The sequence below is a fragment of the Pinus tabuliformis genome, chromosome 9 (assembly GCF_031772625.1).
Source record: "Pinus tabuliformis cultivar Carrire ecotype Pingquan chromosome 9, CPIR1, whole genome shotgun sequence".
NCBI classification, from domain to species: Eukaryota; Viridiplantae; Streptophyta; class Pinopsida; order Pinales; family Pinaceae; genus Pinus; species Pinus tabuliformis.
This window is the reverse complement of record NC_142307.1, coordinates 709,256,051-709,272,134: the sequence shown is the minus strand read 5'-3', so window position 1 is coordinate 709,272,134 and position 16,084 is coordinate 709,256,051.

Genomic DNA, 16,084 nt, shown 5'->3' with positions numbered 1-16,084 from the left:
CACCCAATTTCACAGTTCGAAAGTTTGTTATTACATGTATTTGAGTCTAAATGTGTTTGAACACCATAGTGCATCTACAAAATGCTTCGCATGTGATTTTCTTTCATACTTTTTTGCGTGCATTTTCAAACTTTAATCATTTTGGTATGTATTGCCTTATACTTTTTGTTTATTGTTATGAATCTTTCTTGATATGAATTCCCCCACTTACGTAGGCCAACTGATGCATCGGTGGTTACACTAGAAATATCATTTTATGTAGGTTTGGCCTATTCTTTGTTAGTTTAGGAGTAGGAGTAGTTTGTTTCTTTCATTGTTTTTTTTCTTTGATTTACTTTATGTCTTGCTCCTTTTTCTATCTTTTTGTTTCTTTTCAGTAGTAGAATAGCTTCCACATGAGATCATGTTTGGTTTCTGAAGCAAGCATGGTGAAGTTCACGAGGAATTTATGCTACTATCAACACTTAGTTATCTATTTATTCCCTCTCTTTGTATGAATCTTGCATATTTTAGTCAATGATACTTTGATGGAAAATACGTTCTTTTCGGAGAAACCATAGTGAAATCATGATGCTTGAACCTATAACTAGTACCTCCTACTCTAATCGGTCTTTTATTTTCGGTTAATCCTTGTCAGTTAAGTCGAGTAGAGTAAGGAGGGGAGGAAAACCTTAACGAGTTTGTCAAAGGTATATATATAAATATACTTCTTTGAAAGGACCACCTCTTCTTCTCTCAATAAGTTGGGATCCCTCTTATGCCTCGTTAAATCAATAAGTTCCTATGAACAACAGAAAAAATAAAAAATAAATAAAAAAAGACGAAAGAAGAGAAAGGCTTCAAGCGCAGAGAGGTGAAGTAACCAACTCTGTCGGGGTACTGTCCAGGATCACTAGCAATGGAGCAATGTTTGTGTTCCTAAAGTGACTCTGTCTCCTAGGCATGTTGGTAGCGGAGCAACACCAGAGATGAAAAATAAGACTTTGACATTTATTTTCACTTGTGTATCTATATACTCCTCATCCCTAATCGAAACAACTTAGTTTTACTTGGGTTGGTTAAGTATGTCGTCAATGAAGAGAATGGTAGGAACTATATATTTAATGCAAGTTAAGTGAAGAAGTTATGGTAATAAATGAGCTGAACAATACTTCCTAAAGAGTTAGACATGTTTTGCAAGAGACAAGACCCATACAGAGAGTTGGAGTTATACCAGTGTTTCACCAAGTGTTGTAGCCGCTACAACCACCATCCAAATTTTTTCTTATGCTTTGATTTTGGAGCCTTGCCTTCTGTTTACACGAGATTATCTTTGATTGTCGTCAAGTATTCATGATTTGATTAAGACTTATATTTTATGTTGTGCTTGTGTTTGTTTATTTTCATACTTATCTAATATTTTAAGTCACAAGCTAACCTTTTGAATTGACCTTGCATCAAGTCTGGGCTTGCCTCCAGAAACTACGCAACCCATGAAGGCAAGCTAGCCTTGATGATGGAAATTACGCAATCTTAACAGGAAGCTCAACCTTGAGCTTGAGAACGGTGCATTCATGGATGACAGCCCAGCACTAAGCTAAGAAAATGTGCAATCCATTCCTTGAGCTCATAAACTACGAAATTCACTGAGCTGAGAAGTTCCATAGTTCCCCATAATTGCACAATCTTCCTTGACAATGTGCATGGAAATTTTCCTGGGGGAGGAAAAAAAAAAAAACCCAAAAAATAGGGATTCATGATTAGTTTCCCGAAGGTTGCACAGTTCCTATTTTTAGAAATTTCTGCCAAGTGTCACCCTTTCCTTTATTTTAGGCATGTGCATCATAAACCCCAATATGCCCAAATCTATCTAATATATGCCTCTAGAGCTCATTTTTATATTCAATCTTGGAGCTCTAGCATTCCCAAGGAGATCAAGGAGCCTTCAATGGAGTTTACGTCACTTTTCCGGGTGAGTTTTTCTTTTGTCATCCTTTGTCACTTTTTCTATCACTTTTTGTCATTTCTCTTTCGTGAGTGTTGTTTGGATTGTTTCTCTTCATGACTGCTAGTGTTTTAACTTATATTAGTTTGTAGGAGTATTGTTTCAGTTTTCCATTCGTCTTTCATAAGTGTCGCATCGATTTTCTTGTTTTTGCACACCGACGATTGTCATTTCGACGACTCTCCTCACATATTTGTTTATCCTTCTGTTTGTTGAGTTTCTTCACTTGATTCACATTGATCTATCCAGACTTGGTTAGATCTGCACTTTAACTTGCATTATCACTTAGATCTACTTATTTCCTGCACCCTCATCAGGCCGATTTTCACTTCACTTTTCCATGCATTGCCTTGCCCACCTGAGCATTGTGCAAGTCCAAGGCTCAAGCTAAGAGCTTGGCCTCTAAGACTATGAAATGTGCAATACAGGTTGGCCCAACTGTGCATTGCATATTCCTAGGGCTCAGTCCTGCCACCTTGGCCACTGAGATTGTGTGATGCAAACTCTCTCGATGTCACTGCCCAAGATAAACTGCAGATTACGTAGTCTCAAGCCTCAAGCTACATCTCTGGCTGTTGATATTGCACAATGCGCAATTCCCTCAGCCTGTCTCCCTCCCTTTCTCATGAGAATTGTGTAATCTTTCTCACCATTTCACTAGTTTGTTGCATGATCTTGCTTTGAAAACGGATTTGCAAACACTAATTTATTATTGCCATGAGTTCCTTTTCCCTCCCACACGTATCACATTTGTTGAGCACTTATCTCTAGCAGTCAGTGTTACCATGGCACCCAAGAAAGATGCTTCAAAACATACCACAGAAAGTACCAGGAAAGCAGTTGAGAGTATGCCAGTAAACTTTCCAGTATATTCAGGCACTCAATTGTATGTGGAAAAGGAATCATATCATACATGGCAGAAAGTGATGAAGATTTTTCAGTGAAGAGCTTCCAAGTAGATCTAGAGGAACGACATGTATACATTAATTTCCATAAATCAGGGCTACACAAGGTTGCATGCAAATATCCAGCCTTCCCATGTGCAGATGTTATTAGCTGGATTATTTCACATATTGATGTGAATACCATGACTTTGAGCAGTTCCAGTGGACAAAATCTTGTTACTTTTCTAGCAGCAAATTATCGTCTTATGTACCATTTGCCTCAACTAGAAACACTCATGGATTCATACTTATATGCCACCAATAGCTATGTGGGCAAAAAAGATGTTTTGAAAAGTTGGGTAAAAGAGCCATCAAATTTTTGAAAGACACCCACCAACACATAAAAGACAAAATCTCTTAGGAGGGCCTATTAGTTGTTGATCATCCTAGCTTGCAGAATATACGGTCAGCAGAGCATGAAGAACTTTCCTTAAGGGTGGGAAATCTTATTGAACCAGGTTGTGAATGAGGGGAAGTCATTCATCTGGTCAAACTTATTGGCTAGGTAGTTAATTATCCATGTAGGTAACTCCCTGAATCCTCCCAAGGGAAGGAAAGTGATATTTTATATGTCTTCATATTTACTGAATGCAATCTGCGCACATAATGCATTCCCTGGCGTGAACTAGACTTGGACACCTCGAGTTCATGTCGTGCACATCCACTGTAAACTGCTCTAGGATTGTAGCCATTGACGAGTAATGGAGAAGCTAACTGACCACTTCTTCATTTCGCTATACAATATGATCTTTGAGGAAGAACCACCTTGCATGTCACGTGGGGAAATGGAAGCAGTATTGGAGATTGCACATTGGTTTTCCTCACTGGATGGCACCTTCCTTAGAGTGTTTGATGGTTAGAAGTCGATGCATATTTTTCTAAGGTATTCCATCAACAAGCTTTTCACGCAATAAGTTTCATATCATCTCTCCACAAGGTTGTCAGCAACTTTGCACATGAAGAAGAAAGCACCTTGGCCAACTCTTCCTATGCAAATTGGATTTTACAAGATAAAGAACCTGAAGGTTGCAGATACCGAAGGAAAGGAGATAGAGAAGTTTTCATTTGGTACTCGAGACTTTAATCCGTATGATCCCCGTGGTATTTTCAAATACCACTATGTAAGAATTCACTTCCAATGGCTCAGCAGGACATTTCGTTGGTCGTAGGAGGATCCATGGAAGAATTTTTATAATGCCTTCAAGTTCCATGAGTCGGTTAGTTTTGCAGGAACTTCATAGGTGACTCCATAGAAGGAAGCTACTCTGGAAGCAACACCAGTAGAAGGGAGCAACCCCATGCATAATAAGGGAAAGAGAAAGGTTTCTTATAGTCCAGGGGGAGAAAAAAGTCGCAAGATGAAAGTGGATCCAGCTATTATGAAAGCGGCTTTAGCAGCAAAGGCAAAGAGGAAACATAGGATGCAAAGAGTAGAACAGAGGAAGAGGGAATAGAACAGGAGATTGGAGGAAGAAAATCAGAAGAAAGAACGAGAAGAGAAGCACAAGCAGGAATAAGAAGAGAGGCGAAGAGAAATAGCAGAAGGAACAACGTGGAAACAAGTTGAAGAGCAAGAACATAATCAACAACGAGCAGAGGAGAGTGGATAGATGCAGGACATGGAGCTTGCTCAGCAGGTTGAACAATTGATATGGATCATGGAGGAGGAACCAGAGCCACGGAATCAAGATGTCAACTTGATGCCAAACACACAACAGGTCAACGTTGAGTCTCCACCACTTCCAGCAGCAAGGTCAGCTCCAGGCGAGGAAGGGGAATTTGTTCCTCTTGATGGTGATTCGATTATAGACACGTAAAATTTATCGTACAATGAACTCCAGAAGAAGATTGTACAATCATGTAAGAAGCATTTTCCAAATGACCTCGCATCTCCCGCTTTTATGAGAGAAAAGGTTATTGTGAATGACACCAGGAAGAATCCCAATGCCATTTCCGCAGGAAACTTGGCCTTCGCAGGTGTAGCATAGTCAAATACTGAGTTTTTGACGGTCGATAATAAGGGATTGGAAAATAAATCGCATGCTACAAGGCAATAAGTTGAACATCTACACGCATCAACTCAAAATGCAGCTTCGACACAGGTCCGTCTAGAGGAAATGAAGGCAGCAATACTTACTGAAGTATCAACAATTGGAGATACCATGTGGAATATACATGAGGAGCCTGTTACCATGTATAAGGCAGTTGTGCACGTACATGGCTTGCAATAATAGTGTAAATATTTGTCAAAACTCTCAGGAATGTGTAGTTTGCAATCACTGTCATGCACGAATGGTCAATGTGATACAAAGAGTCACTACTTGACTTGGGCAAGAAAATGAAGCAACAGGAAGAGATGGAGAAAGAAAGAGTGTGAATGTTGATCCAGAATAGCAAACAACTCACCTCATTCATTGGTAACATTCAGGCCTTGTATGTATGGTTACACAACAGTCTAGATTTCTTAGTGAAGTCCCACAGGATCCAATCATTTGACTCACTCACTAAAGAAAAACCTAGGAACCAGATCAGGAAGGAGATAGAAGAATACTTGGAGCAACTCAAACAAATTTCCATTGAGGAAGATTTGGAAGTGATTAGAGTAACATGCAAAACTACATCAGTGGCCATGTCCAAGAGAGAACAATTTTTTTCATGCTCCATAAGGAAGTTCAAACTAGTGCCAAATCATTGCAACCAGATGCCATGGAGGCTAGAGTCTGCTTCTAGCCAGACACCATCACACAGTTTGCAGATGTGATTGCACAGTGTCAAGCTTGACACTGATACTTGACCGAGAGATATCATATGGAATTTATTGAGCTTGAATTTTCCAAAACTTAAGAATGATAGTGTTTTGTCTTGTTAGGTCGTCTAGTTGGCTCTACCCTATTTTGTCTTATATGAGTACGAGTCTAAATTATAATATTATTTTGTAATTAATTTGTAAGTGGAATTCCAAGTGTCAATATTGGAATGTGAAGAGTCATGATGTAATGTAATGAGTTATTTTGTAAAGAAGTTAAAGAATCGTGAGGGAAGTCAAAAAGTCAAAAATGGGAGTTTAAGAGTCACTCCCTCTTGTTATAAATACATCTGCATAACTCATGTAAAGGGATTTTGGGGAGCCAAGCTTTTGGCTAGGCTTAGGCTTAGAATCAAAGGCTTGGAAATTTCTGAGGGCCTTGGATTCTCCATAGCATAGATGCAGTATATTTCTTTGGAGGAGTAGGTGATGTTGACTTCACATTCCACTATTGGGGCTAGTGGTTCGTCAATGGTGTATGTATGATTGGAACTTTCACTTAATAAAAGCTCAGAGCTGACACGGTTTCATGCATATGTTGTAAATATAGTAGGACTATTCTTTTTATGTTTTCCATGTATGTTATTTAACTTATGCCTATACTTATGAAATATTTCATTTGTATTAGTACGAATCGTTTTCAATTCTTGTTGTATGATAACTTGTGAACTATTTCACATATTATCTTTTGATGTCATGTATGCTCGTGTGTTCCTTTAAAGTTATGTGCTATTACATGATTTTAAGGGCTCACTTACTCTCCCTTCTGTGTGGTAGAACCTTCATGCATCGCACTTGACTCTCCATAGAGTCACACACTTGTTTTCACCAAAGTCATTATACGTTATTGCAGCCAAGGCTCATCATTAAAACCCACTGCATCGGAAACATGGTTGTATTCTGAATGGGAATCCTACACCAAACAGTGTCAGGTCTATTTGGGACATCACATCAGGGAGATCCTATGAATGTTGGCGGGTCAAACACCATCATCAGGGCCCAAAGATGTAATCCCTCTACCTATCACTTAGTATGTATTGTAATTTAGTAACATTTTGCAAGTGTTTTGGTGTATCTACATATGTTTGTAGAAGGGCTTCAGTTAGTATGTATAGTAAATTTCGTAATATTTTGCAAGTGTTTTGGTGTGTCTACATAGTTCTATAAAAGATTAATTATAAAAAAAACAAGGCTTTTGGATCTAGTGGGCATTCCAATGAAAGTCATGTGGGATAGTAAGTTAGTTAGAATAACCTCTTTTTTGATGTAACAACTTTATTCATAACACAAATTTTTATTGATATAAAGTTTTTTAATAATAATGATAATAAAAAATAGATTAAAAGCTTATTGAGAACCTCAAAAACCAGCAATAGCCATGAGAAATGAAAGACGGCATGAATAATATAAACATGGAAACCATGAGAATATTAAAAATATAATCTAAACCAATAATGAGGAAATAATAATCTCAACATTATGAGTTGGAACATTGCATAATAAGAAGAAGTTGGCTTTTTATTATATATTCCTCATCCTTATTGAAAATTATTGCTAGTTTTCTCAATTTCAATGTTTTAGTAATACTTTAGATTTTCCATAGCTATCAATCTTCAAGAGGAATTTTTTATCTTGTTTAGTTTAATAAGAATGTTGTAGAAGTTTTGAATTTTTCATTTTCTTATTATTAATGTAGTTGTAATGCTCATTGATTTTTGTTTTGAAGGTCTTACCAATTTCCCCAATGTATGTTTTTCTACATATGTAAGGGGTATGGTATACTCTTTCTCTTTAATAAATATCCAAGGGTTCGGCTTGAGTTTGTGTCATCAACATATCTAATCCACCAATTATACTTCAAGTGAAAGGAATCAAAGGAATTTTATTCAAATTGTTGAATGAACAAGTTTTCCATAATTGGAGGCAACTGTGAACTCATTATGATACCAAATGTTTACTCATAAAAGGAACCTTGAAAACAACACCAAATGTTTACTCATAAAAAGCACCTTGAAAATTGAAGAATGCCAAACTTAGGTACTCACCAACCAATTTTGTGCTTCCAACATTTGCTAGGCATTTTACAACATTAATGGATTCATTGACTGGAATCATGGTGTATAATGAGACCACATCAAATGTGAGAAATAGGAAGGAACCTATTATGGGTAATCGATGATGAATAGGAAGGAACCTATTAGGCAAGTCTCAAGATTAATTAAAAAAGAAAGGATGATGTGTTGGGAAAACTAGAGGTTCAGTCAGTGAATCTGGAAAGTAAGAGTCAATAGAGTTTTAGAGGAACCCTAAACTTTAATTTCATGCATATATAGTAGGCTACATAGAACTTTATATTTCTATTAACTAATCATAACAACGATTGTCATCTCAACCATGATGAGATTATCGATTGAGGTGGGATTCTTTGTAGAAAACCATTGCCCTTCTATGACAACCAATGCCAAAAATCCCATCAAAGGTGATCAATTTGATATCTCATTTGTCAAATCAATGAGTATTTCCTTTGTTTCTTTGGGGTTTGAGGATGCCATATATGAATGAAATTTACATAGAAAACAAACATTGATGGCATGATTAAAGTGGCTTCTGAAATGTTTGGAAGAATTTGTCTTTTAGATCCACTTTGTAGTTTAGTTAATGTTTGATCATATAGTTAAATTAAATCTTATTGGTCCTTATTCCTTAGATTCTCTGAGAATTCGATAAACACGGGGGAAATGTTGAGCTATTACCACCAAATACTTGGTTAGTCCATTAGTGCTCGATTTGTATGAAAAAATCAATCCTAAATGGAATTTGATATAGTTCAAAAGTAAGATAGGAATGTGACAATGTAACCAACAACCACATGGAAAACAGATTAACCCGTAACCACATGGATGAAATTAATTTGAAAAATAAAATGGATATAAGGTGATTTGCAAAAGGATAATGATAAACGACGAAATATTTTAAAAAAACCTCATCACTAAAAAATGTTTAAATTTATTAATAACATACTTTCCCCAAAAGATATATATATATTCAATTTCAATTTCAATTATTATTAAATAAGATCTCGGAGATAAAAAATACTATGGAACTTCTTTCACAGTGATAGGGATGCTTCTTTCTATCTCCCATATAGTCCCATTTGATGAGCATGAGCCCATGTTGATATATCATGCATTACATACGCTCCTATTTACCATGACATATTTCACAATGATGTTTTCATTGTTCCTTCATTTCATTACTAAAAACGCAAATGATTAAGAGATTTTAGATCCCAAAAATTTGAAAATGGAGAATGATAAGGGATATAAACATCAACATGTGGAAACATATTAATATGTTGAAGTTTTCAATGTTGTTCAAGTGAGGAGATGATCATGGAAATTAATTGATTATAAACTAATTTATATGAATGTTAGTTAATATTTTATTTTCATATTCTAATGATGTTGGATGGGTGAGCAAATGAAGCAATTGAGAGCCAAAGAAAATAGGGAATTGATGGAGGTTGATCTTCAAATGGATTTGATGTAAGTAGATATTGTAGGCATAGTCAAAGCAAAGAAGAGACTCATAAAGGAAGTTGTTAGCATCTAAAATTTATAATTGTTACGCATTAAGATCTTCTTTAATCTTTTATGCTTAAAAGGTTTTCTTTTCAAGTTAATGTGAGGATAGTAGTCAATATTATTGTTTTTCAACAATTGCTTTGCTTCACCAACATTTTTAATACATGTAACTTGTGAAGACATTTTTTCTTCGATTAATATTGATTGATTTATAAATAAATACCTATTTCAAAATTAAAAATTGAATTCAAAAAATGATTGCACCATAACATTTGAAATGTCTACGAAATGTATTACATGTTTTTAACTCAAAATTAGCTACAAACTAAAAATGAAGAAAGTGTTGTTATATATTTACTTTCATCGTTTTATAATCATATTAAAAAAAAAATTAATATTTTTCTTTATAAATCATTTACTTATATCGTAAAGTAAATAAGTGCTACATAGTAGCTTATACATGTTTCTTTGTAAAAAAAATAGTGAAACTATCTGATTATTGTGATATATTAAAAGAATTAGCAGCTAAGCTTTGTAAATGTAGCTGTAAAATGTATCTTTGGGGTAGGATTGGTTTTAATTTATTTCACTATGTTGAAAATTATCATTTAATATACATCTTAACTTAAGAAATAATACAATGTGTTATTTATAAATAGTTATTTATAGTATATGGTTTGTTTTGGATGTTCTTTGAAATATTAAATGTTATAACTATATTAAGTAAATATAAAATGGTAAACATACTTAGTGACGATAAACATATAAATTTAAAAATATAAAGAAGTTATTTATTATGGAAATTACAAAATTAGCTTACAAAATTATTAGACATTTTTCATGTTAATTATAATAGTAAATTTTTTAATTAATATAAAAAATATTTTGCAACCTTTTAACAAAGAAATGTATCAATTACCTAATTATGTGATGTCTCACTCACTTAATTATGGAATGCAATAAAACAAAAACAAAATTTGATGTGACCCATGTACTCTTGGCTTAAATAATTATGGAATGCAATAAAAACCAAAACAAAATTTGATGTGACCCATGTACTCTTGGCTCATTATTTGAGGCATTGGGCAATAACATGTCCAAATTGACAACCAATCCCATGAGAGATAAATGTCAATAAAATAAATTGCAAAAAATAAAAAATAAAAAATTTAAAGTTGCACTTTGTTAAATTGAAAAATATTTCTCATGTTTGACTGAATTAATAGGCAGTCAACAAATATCCAATGCATAAGACCTGCCTAGGGGTAGGTATAATAATATATTACTAAAACACATTCAAATTGTTGTCGCTTTTTCTAGCACCTATAGTGCAAGTGCTTCACGAGATATAGAAAGTTTCCTAGAGACAGGCTTTGGGTTGATTGTAGACCAGTGTCTAGGACATCTTAGATAAAGGAGTGCATGGAAGATTATCAGTGAGGGGTTTTTGTTGCACTCTAATTGTCACTTAGTTTGGAAAGATAATAAAGGGGGGCTTGGTTCAATAGTCTTTCATCAAGGTGAACTCAAGCAGATACATGGATCTAAATACAGGGGTTGAATCAGGCTGATCTCAAAGAGGAATGTCTTGTTCTTATGGCTGAAACACAATAATGAGCAGCTTAATATTGAAGTTGTAGTAAAGGTGAAGAGGAGGAGAGAAAGGAAGGAATCTAATGCATAGGGTTGGGAATAATACAGAATCCAAACAATATTACGGTAAAAGTATTGAAGACTGAAGAGGTGGAATGGCAAAAACAATGGAGCGCTAATTAAGGTCCTGTTGGATACCTATAGTAATAGGTTTCATATTTCATGATTGATTATTGAAAATCCAAATATGCTCTGCTTTGTTACTACAAAGATCCCATATTTCCAGGAAATCAGAGGTGTAGGAAATACTTCAAATATTGAGGACCTTATTACAAATTTTGTGGATGATTCAACAGTTCAAGCTGGATCATGCCATGTTTCAATTTTGAGTTATAGAATAGAGAAAGAAGTCTGTCCAAATAGCTTAATCTTGGCAGATAAGTAGTTCAGGTAGAGAAACAAAGGTTCCCAAAAGCCTAATCTGGGACCTTGGAAGAGATAAGGGTAGAAGCAGATAGAGTAAAAAATGAAAAAGCCAAAGAAAAGAAAGGGCAATTGAGGGTTGCAAGTCTAAGTGCCCCTCCAAGAAGAAACTAAAAAATGTTAGGTGAAATAGTTGGGTAGGCAGTTGTGGTTGCAGAAAGGACAGGTTCACCATTACATAGTTGTCAAAGATATTTTGCCAAGGCAATGGACATATCAGCAAAAAAGGTGGTGAATTTCATGGATTCACAGCAGAGAGCATCACTAACTTCACTTTTTCCCCTCTACTCCATCATTAACATCCCCTTTCTCAAAGATTCCCCTCCTTCACTTTACTAACTCCTAAATCTACTATTTAACTCCCTTATTCTACCCCTTGCCCTAATAGTAATAACACTAAGGTGTATAAAGCCCTAAATGTTATATATTCCCTCCCCTAGGCATAATAGCCGAGAAATCTGCAAAGAGGGATCATAGTGACATCTGGCCACCATGGTGAACCTATCTCCGATACTCTCCCTTTGCTGCAGATCATTTCCCCTCAAAAAATACCTTTGCATGGGTAAAAACCCCTCTCTAAACCCCTCTAGCCCACAAACCCTCCGCAAACCTTATAAAAGGCAAAATTCCGCCTTCAGCACGCCCCCAAATGCAAGCGCGGGTGGTCAGAAGTTGAAACATTTGAAAACCATGTCAAAAAACCCACAAACAGTTAATATTTCCGCCGCCCTATCCGCCGTGCACCTTACACCTCCGCCAGCCGTCGGATCAAGCCTTCCAGATCCGACGGCCCACAACAATATCGGAGCGCTATCCACGTCCGCACGTTAACTCCCGAGAACATGACGTTGCGCCTCGTCACTCCTCCGCCACGCGTCGCCTGATGGACCATCTCGGAGCTCCCTCTGACACCCTGGGCGCCGTACTCTAACCGCCCCGAGAAACCGTGACGGTTAGAGCCTTAACCATGACCGTCACGGTTTCACCTCCGCCCGTCCCCGTTGACCTGTCTGCCACGTCTCGTACCCGCCTCCACCACGCGTCCAGCTCACCGCTGACTGGACTGCCACCTCACCCCCGTTGACCTGTCGTCTTCCGCCACGTCCTCCCCGATGACGTCAGCTGACGTCACATCACCGTGACCCACCAATGACGTCATGCTGACGTCATCGTAAAAAAAAGCGCCAAATGGGTAAAAATCTCATATTAACCAAATTTCACGCGTTTTTTCACCATTTCATCGTTTTGTCTGCTGAACTCTCTGTTTAACCGTTTCTGCCCGGATTTCCGCCAACCTGTAAATTCAACAAAGGCGACCACTCCAGCAACTGCAGTACACCTTATCACGACTTCTGCACGTCAAGTTACAGGTATTTACCCTGCCCTGCCCTCCATACGACCTGCATTCTGCTCTAAACTGCTCACAGGCATAATAGGACCGTAAAACAGACTTTTTCACCGCTAGAACCGGGTTATACCTCCACCATTGTCTCTGTGAAGTCCAAAAATTCCCTGCAGAGTTGTAACAAACTGCAATTCATCTGAAAACCCCTCGTCCTGCGTTTTCTCGGCTAATGCCCCGCTGAATATCTCTGAATTACTACCAGGAGGCAAATTGGGGCAGCCACCACAACACCAGCAACACAACAGCGAACTGCCGAGCAGACAACCCAAGCAGCAAGCAAGGACAAAGGCAAACAGGTGGAACAACCACCTATATTAACAGAAGAACAGGTTGACACCTTGCTACAGCAGCAAGAAGAAATGGAAAAACAGGAGTTGGGGCAGCAACAAGATAAACCACAAACTAGTGGGCAGCAGCCATTACAGCAAGATAAAGAGACAGATTTGCCCGGTCCTACAGAACAGCAGCCCCAAACAGAGTTGTCTCCAAGAACAGACATCAATGTGGACAGCTCAGTCCTCCAAACACCTCAGAAGGAGGACTTAACCAGAAAGAGAGAGAGAGAGACTCCCCAGACTTCATCCTTTATCAGAGGAGAGAAGAGACAAAGATTGAATGACTCCCAAGAGGAGGACATAGCAATAAGGCAGGCCATGGGCATGGGCCCACCCAGTGGAGAACTCTCGGCCAGCTCATCTCAAAGAGGACCAGATATGACAATGGGAGGAGAGGTCAGCTCTTCTGGCCAGCATAGAGAGGGGCACTCAAGTATAAAGCAGCAGTTCATAGAAATCAAGAGAAGGAGTGATCCCATAAAAGTGCAACTCTATGATCACTTGTTAAAACTGGCTCCCAGCAACCAGCAGAGACTAATGTCTGCTTTTGATGTGAGTGAGGGCAAAATGATAATGAGCCATTTCATGCCCACAACTCTACATCCTCAGTCCACCTCAGACTATTTGAGAACAAATATGGAAGTTCTGGCTAAGGACATTCACCCCATGGATAAGATAGAGTTACACAAACAAACGGGTGAAATGGTGTATGCCTCCCTGGCAGATGAGACACTGGAAAATTACAAGTTAAAGAGCAGCCTAGACAATACATCATCCCAGCTAGAATTGGAACGAGCATCCTCACAGGCCAAGGACAACAGGATCAAATCCTTGGAGGAGGTAATCATAGATATTGGACATGATCCCAAGGATGTCAAAGGCATCCAAGAACTGCTGAAAATAAGGGATGCAGACATGGCAGCCCTAAGAAAGAAAATCAAACTCCCGGCCACCATCCATCCACAAACAGATGAAGTTGCCCAGCAACGGCAAGAAAAAGATACCACAGACCTGTTGGTATCCTTATACAAAGAGCTGGTTAGGACTCAAGACCAGCTAGGACAAACTGAAGCTGCAAAGGCAGCACTACAAGAAGCCATGAAACAGAAAGGGGAAGGTCAATCCTCCCAGCCTCCTCCATTAATAATAAATCTTGAGGAAGCACCTCCGATCATCACTCCTCCTCCTCAGCAAACAGGAGCTACAGCACCATCCACAGCCCCCACAACAACATCAGAGCAAGCTGCTAGCTTAGACATGCAGAAGCTACAAGCAGAGATCCGAGCTATGGAAGCTCAAATGAAAGAGCTGGATGGGCTCAAACAGAACTTGGCTAATGTTAATGAGAAATTTGATAAAAGCAAACAAAATGAGGCAGCCAAGGAGAGAGAGGTGAAAACCCTTAAGAGAAGGATTGCTGAGCTGGAAAAAGAGCTTGCATTGGAAAAGGTAACTGCTCAGATGAAAGCAGTATTATGGAGCAACATTGGAAGATCCATTGCCAACCAGTGGCAATATATTGAGACTATGGATGAGCAAATGGTGCTCATCACCAAAGCAAACAAGGAGATACAGAGAGCCAGGGCAAGCCTTGGACACATGCCAGAAGCAGCTACCAGGATGATCAATATCCTGAATTACAAGACCAGCACTCAATTGGCTACCATGGGAATCAACAACAGGACAGAAACAATTGCCATAGCCAAGAGAGTTGTTACATTGAGAAACTTGGTTGGGACCCTGGAGAGGAGAACACAGGACATGCAGACAGAAATTAACAAATTCCTGGAGAAATTTGTAACACTGCAGAACAGAGGCCTCCCCAACATTTTGAGCAGCGTGGGAAGACTGCTCACCCTGGACAACTATAACAAGAGAATTGATGCCCATGCAGTAGCAGAGATTGCAAAATCTCCCAGCACTTCAGCAGACACAGGGCCAACCACAGGGCAAATGGTGTATGACAGGGTGGAAAACCTGTTTTTTCTCATGAATGAGATAGAGCATCTGTTTGATACACCACCCAATTTCTTCAAATTCACAGAAGCAGATGAGACTCTAGGCGCAATTTTGGCACATCAACTGCCCACACAGGATGTCTGGAGACATTTGACCCAGACAATTTTGACAGGCCAGAACCAATAGCGCAGAAGGAAAAAGGCAGACACGCGCAGTGGCAATTTTGGGAATTAAATTTACAGAAAAAGCAGAGGCTGAGCCAACTCAGCCAGACCAGTCACTCACCACCAGCAGCAGTCAAAGTCACAGCTGACAGGTCCGAGACATAGTGTACCAGCCTACAGTCGGGTTTTCTATGCATTAACTCCAAATATTCAGACCGACTTAGCTATTCTTATAAAGCTAAATATCTTCTGACAGAGCATTAAAATGCCTGTACTGTGTATTAAATGTGTAATAAATTTTTGACATAATATCTTAAAGAGTTGGTGAGAATGTAAAGACTGAGATAACGCAGAACTCAGATATTTCTGTAGACCACCGCTAGTATATATACACCCTTCACAGATGCTGAAGGGGTTGCTGGAATTTTCTCTTGGATAACTTCCATCTGCTGTAATATTTTCAGAGAATTAATACAAAGGAGGAATGGAACTTCCAGAAGTTTGGTGTATTTGATGTCTGGTGGTGAAGGATGCATGTTACAGGATTCCATGGGTGTTGCATAAAACTATAAGTATTTTCAAATCTTCTGTTATGTGTTTTTTTTAGTCTTTTGTTCTCTTTGGTTGTTTAAATGTCTTACACTTGATAGTAAGGTGAAAGAATAGTTTCAGGATTTAATCAAGCATTACCCTGAACTCAAACCTAAACTGTCATCTATGTTTTCTTCAGAAACAGTGATAGAAATTGCAATTCTTAACTGCTGCACTTCAATCTGTCTCTTTGCTGTAACAGACTATTCCCAGGGATTCAAATTATTGCCCCTGTG